Source organism: Papilio xuthus, unplaced genomic scaffold (assembly GCF_000836235.2).
Source record: "Papilio xuthus unplaced genomic scaffold, Pxut_1.1 DF825946.1, whole genome shotgun sequence".
Taxonomy (NCBI): Eukaryota; Metazoa; Arthropoda; class Insecta; order Lepidoptera; family Papilionidae; genus Papilio; species Papilio xuthus.
Window position 1 is genome coordinate 12,576,549 of NW_013532703.1, and position 13,087 is coordinate 12,589,635.

Genomic DNA, 13,087 nt, shown 5'->3' on the forward strand with positions numbered 1-13,087 from the left:
GTAGTTTTTCTTTTCCTTGTTTGTGGCAATAAATAAATATATTCATTCATTCATTCATTCATTCATTCAAAATTCTTACAAGCAAACCTTCTGTTATTAAAAAAGATATATCATGTACTCAAAAATTCCAAAATGAATAAATATGATATAGTGAATAAAAGACATTCTGGCAATGTCTAAGAGCATACAAATGGACATATCACTCCGACACTGTAAGTGAACATTTGTATGAGATAGCAAATCGTAGTCATTTCACAATCTGCAAAAAGATCCGTTCCGAAAATGGATAGAGATCAACACGAAAGACTAGCTTTCTTACTAATAGCCTCATCTATAAAGATGTTATAGCGCTGTATTAGGAAACTCAGGATTTCTATATTTATACCTTCAATAACTACATAAGTGTTAACCCTTATTGTGGCACCACAACGCGTTCAGCCAGGAGTGCCCGGTGCGGGAGCGATGGGATTCAATAGCAAGATCCTCAATCTCATACTGCTAAGGGCGCTCCGGGCACTCAGGGCTGGACGGTTGGTAGAGTCCATCAATACCGCGCTCTTCAAACCTACCCGGGGACTAAGAGGGTGGTATTGGGGGGGGATACCAACACCCGGAACGGCTGGTGGGGGAGACGAAGTGACAAGAGGGACAACATCAATTCGGGCCACAAGGCGATCTCAGTTAATATAAAAATCAAAAAACATCAAGCAGATAAAATTAAACGCACCATTGGAAAACTCAACACAAAAAAGGTTAACTGGGATGTATTTTGGAAAAACTTAATAAAAATTTGTGAAGAAAACGAAATTGAAAGTAAAAATGTAAAAGGTTTTAAAAATATGGAAAAATTGGAAACAGTTAATCAAAATTATATAAAAGTAATACAAAAAATTTGGAAAGAAAATTGTAAAAATGACATAAAAAACAAAGATAAAGTTAAAAACTTACCATGTAGTTGGACCGAAGACTCCACCGCGGGCCGAAGGGAGCTCCCGTGTACAGCGCCGGCCGAAGGGGGACGGGTCGCCGCGCAGCACCTGAAACTAAAAAAGAGGAAGACTCAAATAACCAGCCATTGTGGTCGACGGAACAGTGGGTCGACGTGGGACGGTTTGAGTGAGAAGACGGGTAGCAATATGATTGGTTATGAGGACCCTCCCATCATGAAAGATGGGGAGGCCTCAGTCTCTGGAAATATACGCACCGAAGAACTACCACCGTCGGAGAGTGCTGCGGAACACAAAAAGGTTGTAGAAAAAGCTTCGAAAACAAACAATGAACGGCATGATAAACCATGCATTTTACGGTTAATCAGAAGGAAACTTACGTGTTCCGCAGCACCCTCGAATCGTAGAAAGGCCCCGGTGCTGACGGCCTCTTACTGCGTCCTATCCGGAACTCCACCCGGCCTCAACAAATGGACCCCAAACCCGGCGTGCCCCCCACTTACTGGGGACTGCTTGTGGATGACTGGAAAAGAAAGATACGAGAGTACAGAAAGAAAAGATCTGGGATAAGGCAGAACATCCTGGGTGGAATTTCAAATTAATAATTAATTGGTTAAAGTAAAAATTTTTTAAAGTTAAATCAATATAGGGACAAATTCGGAAAATAACTCAAAATTGTATTAGTGGTGCTTCCCTGTGTGTATGCTTACATACACAGGGAGAAGCACCACCACGCACACCATATTGATTAGAACAAAAAATTGTCAAAATTAAAAATTAAAATTAGAGCCAATATAAAAGGGAAATGTTATAATGTAAATAAGTTGAAATGTAAAATGTAAAAGTAAAAGTAAAATAGTAACCTAGTCAGTGCAAAAGCAAAGTAAAATGTAAAACGTAGTAGTAAAATTAAAATAGTAATTCAATCTAATGTAAAAGTAAAGTAAAAATGTAAAAATTGCAAGTTAAAAAACCAAAAAATCCTAAAAATGTTGTAAATAACTAAAAACGATGTATAAGGGCTCTGACCACCCATGTCAGGGGAGAATGCGAGGGCGGCACAAAGCCGCTCTCAAGTAAAATAAAAAAAAAAAAAAAAAACCCTTATTGTGGCAAGATTTCTTTTTTGAACATAAGCAAAAAACAAAGTTAAAAAAACTAAGTTAAAAATATTTTATAGTGATCGTATATTTGTATGAAGTTGTATGTATGGTATACTATACAAAATGAACATAAGTGTTAGGGAACTTTTTTTTTCTTGTGGACGGTGGTAAGCAACTTTGGAAATACATTTAAATCTAATGCCTAAGAACATTGGGATGTGTAATGTCACATATTTACCTAATTTTAAGAGTAAGTATAATTTTTACTTAAATTTTAATTTACGTGTACGTTTCATCGGTGGCTCAGGGGTCAAGCACTTGACTTGCAATCTGCAGGTCCTGGGTTCGAATCCCGCCATGTACCAATGTGTTTTTCGATTAACATATGTACATTTATCCGACCATCTTGCGGTGAAGGAAAACATCATGATGTAACCTGCACATCTCTGAGAAGAAATTCAAAGATATGTAGAGTGAAGTCAACCAACACGCACTTGGCCAGCATGGTTGACTATGGCCTAATCACCCTAAACTTAGAGTAGGCTCCGAGTCCCTCGGTGGTGACGTGTAGTGAGCTGATGATGATGTACGAAACTAAATTATTAATAAATTAAATTCAAGTGTCAATAAAAGGCGATTCTATTAATTCACTTTTGCAATTTAAAAATAGAAAATGTTATTATAGAACAGAAATGTTTGTAAACAAGAATTTTCTAATTCTATTTTAATATCACGATACATCAAAATAAATTTTCTTAACGAAGACTCGATGTTACTTAGACGTTTTTGTTCATTTTCACCCACATCTTTAAGAAGTCAATAATTAAATTTATACCTTCTTCAAAATACGTGACTAGCTTTAAAATAACTGTACGTTATAAGAAGAATGTTGTGACCTACATTAATTGAAATTTTGTTAATTTTAGTATCTCTAAATAGGGAGTTTACAAAAAATTATAAGTTTCGTTAAAGTGTAGCAAAAGAAAATCAATAAAAAAACTAATAATAAATTTAGCCTTGATAGTGTAGCTTCCCAATAGTAAAAGAATTTTTCAAATCGGTTCAGTAGTTTTAGATATTATTCAATACAAACAAACAATGTTTGGACGGATGGATGGATGTTTGTTTAAAGGTATCTCCAGCACGGCTGAACGGATCTCGCTGAAATTTGGCATAGATGTAGAACATACATAGCTTGGTAGAACACACAGGCTACATTTTTTTTTAATACCGGGCGCACGGAATCGCGGAATGCAACTAGTGACTTTAATAAAACATTTATTTATTTTAATGTAAACTAGTTTTTTATTCATTTATTAAATTTATTTTTTATTTAACCACATTTTTTACTATCCATACTTCAATCAAGTACCCATGTCATGAATGACGAGGGATATTTCTTGGGAACGGTAACTGTAATCTGTTCTTAATTAACGTTATTAAGATTTATCGAGGCCAGAACCTTTGCTGATAAACATTTGAACTATAGAAGAAACTTGTTCACTAAAAACATATTACTTGGTATTTTATGTAAACTAGCTGTCGCCCTCGACTCCGTCCACGCGGAATTAAAAAAATGTAAGAAAAAGACTATGTATCCTTCCAGACTATATTTTACGTGTGTGCCAAAATTCATCAAAATCCGTTCAGCCGTTCCATCCAAACATTCGCATTTATATTATTAAGTAAGTCTAATATTTTATTTATTATCCAAACAATTTTCAATACAAATATTTAACATAATTAACTAAATATATAATAAACCGCTGTGATTTGTGTTGCGTACATAAATATTTTATTAACTTGTGTTTAATATTTTTAGGTGTTATATATTTGACCAAATCTGAGGGTAGAACATTCATTAGCCTAGAGATAATGTACTTTGACATGCACTCGCCGTACATATTTTTTGCTCTGATACAAAATTGTTTTTACACAGATTTTATAAACTTTTATTTTTATCTAAAATAATGTATTCAAGTATTTACTTTTGTTTTCGGACAACGCTAAGCCATGCTAACCACTTGACTCTATAAAATAAATTGGTCCAATGGCAAAAATGCCCATTGGGTCGATCGCCCAACGGTAAACACCCGTTGAGCTAAGTTTGCAAGCCGTTACGTCATACATAAAGGCGTATATTTGCCAAACTCCCTAGCTACCCAGCCAGAGGCTTGTATTATTGTAGTTATCTTTGTCAGAGGCTCCCACATCTGAACAAATATTTGCGTGTTAGCAAAGCGATAAAGCAGAAAGTTCCTTAATTGATGGAGAATAGGTCACTTTTAGTTAATAATAACAACTGTGATTAATAACGATAGCCTTATATTATATATTTACTCGTATGTGCTCAATAATAATTAAATTCAAAGCTTTCGAATTACGATCCGAACTTAATGCACTCAGCTATAAGCTAATGTTGAGAAATTCTTCTTGGAATCCGAGATTTCCAGTCCTTTTTAAAGCCAAATATCGAACACACTTTTATAAATTACAATATCCTTAAACCCTTTTTAAAGTATCTTTTGAGCCATCTAGTTATAGGGGTTGCCTTAGTTTTGTTTTTTAATTTCAATGCAAAATAAAATATTCGCCCAGAGAGCAAAAGTAACTTTACAATTTACTTTAAGTTGTAACATATATCGCGGTAGCGCAAGCAACTACACAATTATATTTTCATGACTGTTATCTTAGGTCTCCTGTCTACAATTATTTAGTCTAAAAGAGCGGTTGGTTAGTTGCCAGCAAAGTTCATAATGTTATTATATATAATGGAGAAGTGTACGCAAGAGTGGGATATGGAATTAAAACATTAATATAAGAATAATCTTTTGAATCTCCGTTTTAATACTTTTATTGTAATATCTATCTCATATCAAATAAGCTATGTTTTGTTATATACTTCAATATATATAGAACATAAGTTTATGTTTGCGAAATCCATTGTAATTAGAGAGGATTTGCTCAAGCACCATTTAAGTAAGCTAATTAGTGACGACGTATAAAGGTAGTAAATAATTCAGATTTATTAATTTTATTGATTATATAGGACTTGTATATAAGGCTATTTGAGAGCGTCGGTGGCGCAATCTGCAGGTCCTGGGTTCGGATCCCGACATGTACCGATGTGTATTTCGATTACCGATTTACATATGTACATTTATCTGACGTTCTTACAGTGAAAGAAAACATCGTGATGCAACCAGCACATATCTGAGAAGAAATTCAAATATATGTGTGAAGTCAATCAACCCGCACTGAGCCAGCGTGATTGACTGTGGCCTAATCACCTTTAACTTAGGGTAGGCTCCGAGCCCCTAGGTGGGGACGTATAGTGAGCTGATGATGATGATATAAGGCTTTTTAACAAAGGCCTTTTTCCAATGTATTTAAATTAAAAGTTAAATTTCGCATACATATTTTCAGCGTTAATATAAACCTAGATGGATGCTTTTATAAAAGCGCTCGCTTACCAACTGATAAGCGATCTATACACTAATGGATTTACAGCGTCATCAATAAACGATGAGCCATATTGCTTTTATTAAATTAATATTATTCTATAATATATAAAATTCAAATTTATTTTAGAATATAAAAAAAATATTAATTTTATATCAAAATTTATAAATGAATAACTGTCCTCCGCTACTCCGTCCTTACGTGTTCAGCTTACGTGTTCTTTTGGGCTGTATTCTATATCTGTAGCAAATATCAAGATCCATGCAGACGTTCTGTATATAACTTCTAACAAACAATCATCAATGCATTCATCCATCCATCTAAACATTTTATAATTCCTGGAACTAGACGTATGTAGAATATTTTGTAGATTACAAAGAAATTGTGAATAAAGCTAAAATAGGATTCTGCTTAGCTACTTGAATTGCGGCAAAGTTTTCACGACTAAGTTTTCATTTGAAACACCCTGTAAGTGCAGGTTCTTGTGGCAAACTACTTGATATCTAACATATGTTTTTGTTTCAATATTCATTTCGTACATTAAATGTTTTTACAGTATGAATATAATCAAATGAGTTAGGAAGTTAGTCCGGGTATGTAACTAAAATATTTTAGGAATATTACTAAAATTATAAAAGCGAATAATTAGATAAATGGATTTGTTAAAAGCTATCTCCACAACGTCAACATGGATCATGATGGACATATATACTGCCATAGATGTAGAACATAGTGTGGAAGACATAGGCTACTAATTAAGTTTTTTTTAATACCGCCCGGATGCAGGTGCGGTCGACGGCTAGATTAACAATAAAATGCATAGTTAAAATAATAACTATAATATATGCAGTGTGCGAATTTATCCCATGGAATGAGTTATAGTTTTTACTTTTTAATGAGTCTTTGAATTTGATACAATACTTGTAGTGTAATATAGTATAAAATATAATTTTGTATGAAAGCGTGTAACGAAATAAAATTTGAACGAAATAGATGCAAAATATTAAAGTATAAAGTTTTAAAATCGAAATAGTTCCAAAGGATGTAACCAATTAAAACCTTCCACAGACTCTTTGAGTGGCGAGTTTGTTTTCAATCACTCAGTATTTCAGCAAACTTTGTTTTATTGCTGTGTTCTTTATAGTTTCGAGATTGCGATTCATATTTCAAATTTCATCTTCCACTTAAAATTTACAATTAATTCGACACAAATTGTAAATACGTATGATACAATTTATACTCAAATGGACAGTTTTTTTTAAATTTTTCATTGAGTCAAAATATCTTACAAATTTTATCATATAATGCGTATACATGGATGGATGGATGTTTGTTTGGCTGAAAGGATCTCGATGATATTTGGCATATAGTCTGGAAGAACACATAGGCCACTAATTATTATTTTTTTTAATTCTGCACGGACGGAGTCGCGGGCAAAAGCTAGTATAATGATAAAAGTAATGACGTACGTCCATAATTCAGAAAGTTTTGTAAAATGAATGCATGTTTCCGGATGACAAATTGACATGTATTTCTATGTTAAGAAATAAATCAAATAACCACTTTACCATTCGGAAATAGAAATTATATAAAAGGAATATTAAACAGAACATAAAATTTAACGTAGCGTAGTAACGAGCAGAATGCATTTCCGTAGCGGTCAGGCCATTTACATATTGATTTTAAAATCACGTCTGCGACAACATTGGTTAGAGCTTTGATTTATGGTACAATTTAGTTTGGTTCTTTAAAAATGTCTCTAGAATTTTAATAAAGCTTATTAAAAAGACGATTAATAAGCACACATGTATTTTTTGGACGGCACTGCCCGCCTTCTCCTTTCTTTGGCGCGGTGAGTTCAAGGACTTTTTCTGTACTTATAAACATATATTATTCAAGGTCATTATAATGTGTTGATATACGATAGTTTTAAAATGGTTTCCAAAAAGATTGTAGGATTCGATAATCGATAATTCATGCACACTTTAGAATTGACAATTTTCTGTGGAATCGAGCAAAATCGTAATGTAACATATCTAGAAAAGTTCCTGCTAGCTTACACAATTCCGTTTCAGACGAAATTAGTATTCAAATCCCGTTGAAAAATCTGCATCCCTGAGCGGTAGAGGAGAGCTTACATTTCAAAACGTGAGCGCGGGTTCACGCCGCAAAGAATTTGCTTTATCCCTCGTTACAGCGGACGTCGCACTTTTGTAATTCTATATATATAAAAATCAATTGCTGTTCGTTAGTCTTGCAAAAACTTCAGAACGGCTAAACGTATTTATCTTATTTTGGTCTTGAAATGTTTGTGGAGGTCTGGGGAAGGTTTAAAAGGCGAGAAAAATTAGAATAATTGCCGAGAAAACCCTAAAAACAGCCCTTTTCTTTTTCCCATATAAACGACTGAATAGATCTCGCTGAAACTTGGCATAGATGTAGAACATAGTCTGGATGAACACATAGGCTCATAATTATTATTTTAATTAAGCCCGGACGGAGTCGCGTGCGACATCTATAATAGTACTGAATAAAAATTAGTAATGATAATGGGATATAGAATTCTAATTTCTTAGTGTGTAATACGATGTCACAGTGCGTTTCTCTTTGTTGGGTAATAGCTGAACCCGGGATTAGTGGCAACACTAAATTAAAAATAATGACAACACTCCGAATAATCATAGTACGTACAAGCAAAAAGTTATTAAGAAAGAAAAACATTTCATTATTTAGTTTTTTTAAGGCACAGACCTTCACTGATGTCTTAGTACATTACAAATTACGTATAGTGGTTTAGGAACGCGTCACGAATTATATATTTTTTTTCTAATAGAGACAGAATTTGAATATGTATTTCGTAGCTTTATTTTTATCAGGAATTTATAATTAAAGTAAATATTATTTAGACAAAATTAAGAAAGTTTTATTAATTGAACCAACAGTGTTGTTTGTGTAATAAAAGAAAGTGCTCACAGTGATTCTCCTACTAATTGCTTCATTAGTGTGACAAGATAAGCCTGTGAGGATTCTATGAGCCTTACTACAATTTATTCTGTTGAATGACTCTGAACTTAAATAGGTTTGAGTCATTCAACAGAATAAAGTTGTTGGTAAAATTACATTTTTAACTTTATAATAACAATTAAAAAAAATATGCCGCCATATCTATATCGGCATAATTTAAATCCATGTTAAGTGGGTATGCAGAGATATAATTCCAGAAATACACTAATATGACACTACTTTACTATCTCAGTAATCTACAACTATCCACCAACTAACAATTAGCTGCAATCTTAGTAATCCAACCTCCAATAAAATGCCTCACAAGATGGCTGTCCGTTTGACGTTCCGCCATAGTGACATTGACAGCTCACTCTTTACAAAGAATCGATTCCAATAGTACTCAATCGATAATCGCGCCGTCAAATATATATTACTAGAACCAAAGAGGTTATGACGTAGTAGTTAAACATTAGATTTGTAATCTGTAGCTCGTGGGTTGACCATTCATAACCTGGCTGGAAACAAACTTATAAAAAAGAAAAAAAAAACTATTCTAAACACTGACTGACTCTTGCATTGCATAGTCTTTACACAACCACATACTTTCAACGTAAACTATTCCAGTACTCCTGGGAAATAATGTGTTGTTTTGTCTGGCTGTCGGCATATATTATAGATACCATAGATTCTATTCGGAATTTTCTGTAGTAAAATAGGAATTGTTGAAATTGTCACAACATAAATATATCAGTGCATTACCTTAAATATTAGTATTAAATGTTTTCAGGTTCCGGGTTTCAATCTTTGCCATTACGATCTCCTGTAGCTTAGACGGCTATTTCGAAAATTAAACGTTGGTTTGCTGAAACAAAAATATATTTATAGAACAAATCGTAATCCATGTCATTATCTTCAACTAAACAGAAATAACGATGTATCATCATCATCATCATCAGCTCAGTATAAGTCCCCACCGAGAGGCTCGGAGCCTACCCTAAGTTAAGGGTAATTAGGCCATAGTCCACCTCGCTGGACCAGTGCGGGTAGGTTGACTTCACAGATATCTTTGAATTACTTCTCATGTACATGTTGCATCACGATGTTGTCCTTGACCGTAAGAACGTCGGATAAATATACATATGTAAATCGGAAATCGAGAAACACATTGGTACATGGCGGGATTTGAACCCAGGACCTGCAGATTGCAAGTCAAGCGCTTGACCACCGACCACTGACTGAGCCACCGACGCTCTATAAATAACGAGAAATGTGGATTTTGATCTCAGCAACTTTTCAACAGTCAAATTTGTAATTATTTTCTCATCTTTACACTATTATTATATTATATAAAAATGTTGTTTTATAAATAAAAATTAAATGCTAAAAGAATCCTTGTCCGTGTGATGCAGCTGTGAGTTTATACAGGTGTAGTCTCGCTTCATTAGTTTTTGCAACGCCGGAATGCACTCACGTTCAGCGCACTGCAAATTCACGTGCATTTGAATATTGTTTAGAATTCCGTAATGCACAAAGCTACAAAGGTAATATTATGTACATAAAAGTATTGTTTTATTTTACAAGGGAGATTTGTGTGCGAATTTTTGATTACAGAAGTATTAAAGTCTGTTTTATACTAAAATGTATTGTAGAGATTAGTTTTGATATCCATATAAATAAAAACATTGTTTCTATTTTGTGAATCTTTGGTAGGGTTGTCTGTTCTACTTTTTCTGAAAACCAAGAGCCTAAAGCTCACAGGAGCCAAAAATAATGGCTTTGGATACTTTTAGTGGATACTCTCACATTTACTACCTGTAAATAGATTCCTGAGCGTCGGTGGCTCAGGGGTTGTCAGTCAAGCACTTGACTTGCAATCTGCAGGTACTGGGTTCGAATCCCACCATGTACCAATGTGTTTTTCGATTACGATTTACATATATACATTTATCCGATGTTCTTACGGTGAAGGAAAATATCGTGATGTAACCTGCACATATCTGAGAAGAAATTCAAAGATATGTGTGAAGTCAACCAATCCGCACTTGGCCAGCGTAGTTGCTTATGGTGTGTATGGCCTAGTCACCCTTAACTTGGGGTAGGCTCCGAGCCCCTCGGTGGGGACGTATAGTAAGCTGATGATGATGATGAATAGATTCCTAATTTCTGTTCTGTTCTGTTCTGTCCTAAATTCTGTTCTTTCTTCCTACTAAAATATTTCATCAAATTAAATATTTTTGTACCATTTCTTACTGTGTCTTAATATTGTCATCCCTTATATTTCCTTTGACAAAATAGAGACAACGATATGTGTCAATATAGTATTAGTCAGCATCAGAGTTTATAAGTCGGTAACATTTAGTACTTACACTTCTTTTTCCTGTTTCCGAAACGCTAAAATATTCATGTAAAATTCGTAGCAGTAAAATAACTCAATTTTAATAACGTTCATTTACACATGTAAGCTTCATTTATGCCCTCAAATGAATAAAGTACTTTAGTTGAAGAGAAAAATGTAAATTACGACGGCTCGGAATTTTATATTTGGTACCTCATGCACACATTTCTGTTAAAATTCAAATAAGTATCATATTATTCTAATTTATTATAAACTCATGAATTCGACTAAATCTTTCTTTATGCAGAAATTATACTATCTATGCGTGTAGTCTTTGTTTTCATTTACATCTTACTAATATTATAAATGCGAATCTTTAGATGGATGGATAAATGGATGTTTATTTGAAGGTATCTCCAGAACGACTGAACGGACCTTTATGAAATTTGGCATACATGTAGAAAATAGTCTAGGAAAAACACATAGGCTACTAATTGTATATGTTTTTAGTTCCGCGCCGACGGAGTCGCGGGCGACAGCTAGTATATGAATATTTGATTTCAAGTGAACATAATTTATGTAACAGTTCTTTTACAATTTATTGACATAATATTTCAGTTTATTTAGAAAACTTAACAACGTAATTAATAAATAAAATATTGAATGAAATATGAACAACTAATAATATTAAATTAAGATACTTTGCTACGATCATAGTGCACATGCCAGGAAAAATACCGCTTTCTTTGTCACGTTCCTCCATTTTTCCTTATCGTGCTTCCTTGCGGAACATTAGTGCAAATTGCTTTATATGTTCATACAAAGGAATCTGGCGTTGGAGATGACAGGAAACAAAGTGGAAAACTGATAGATAAACATTCAAGTCACGAAAATATTAAAGATACTGACCAAAGGATATCATTATTATAAGAAATCTTAAACTGGATTTTTTTTTATTTATTTTTTTTTATTTAAAACTGCATAACATCCTTACAGTATACAACCAGTTTGACACTATACACACTTTACATAACAGTTTACACGATAACATATTTTATAATAACAGTAAATAACACATAACAATGATAAATAAAAAGAAAAAAAAAATACACAGATAAACAGTGCAAGAATATATCAACGTGTAACTAAACATCAATAATGTTAAAGCTAATCCTGAATAGCTTTAGTAACATTTTTTTCTTTCAAGGTCGTCGGGATAACTTTGTTTGCAATAATAGAGTTTTGTAAATTTATATTTTTAATCTGTAAATCGTATGAATCATAACAAAAAGTTAAATATACGTTACTCCTTCGTTCAATAAAAAGCATGTTATAAAAAAAACATAACATCTTTAAAAGTTTTAAGTCAAGTCAAGTCAAACAAGTTTATTGTAATTCAAACTTACATTGTTAAGTTTACAACTAGTCTGAAGTAGGCTTTACAATAATATTATCTAAGCCGTCAGCCAAAGTTGAAGTATATAACTTTGAAAGTTTAATTGCTCTTGATTTGAATCATCTATCATAATTCTTAAAAAAATACCAAATTATGTTTCAACTTCGAACGTAGTTTAAATAAATATCCCAAAGGAATTCATGCTAACGTAAAAAACAAATAAATATTGACGAAATACGTAATAAATTAAAATTGTGTGAACTGTAAAACTTTATTGTAACTTTTTCACGGACTGTACAAACGAGCTTTATGAATCCCTAGAGTTATTAGTACATGAAAACATATCATAAATTTACACAAAACGGGTTAGAGACAGAAATGGATTGAGTAAACATGCTTGATCTAACATATGTAAAATACGAAATTATTTACGCACCATGCGTAAGGTTTGGACATAATATAATAACAATTTTTGAAGCGTCAATAGCCTAATGGTTAAGGGTACGGATTTCCGACCACGAGGTCGGGGGTTCGAATCCCGCCATTTGACTATTGTCGTAAACCATATCCTAGCACAAGCATAGAGCTTAGTTGGAATGGTTAAAGAAATATTAATAAATTTACAAAAAAATCTGCTAATATTTTGACAAAAAAAATTATCATTTAAAGAATTAACATAAAACCTAATTTTAAATTGACCTGATTCAGACGCTTTGGAAAAATCCAATCAAACAGAGTCTAGGTAAATCTTACTAATATTATAAATGCGAATGCTTTCTTGAAGATATCTCCAGAACGGCTGAACGGATCTTGATGAAATTTTGCATAGATCTACAAC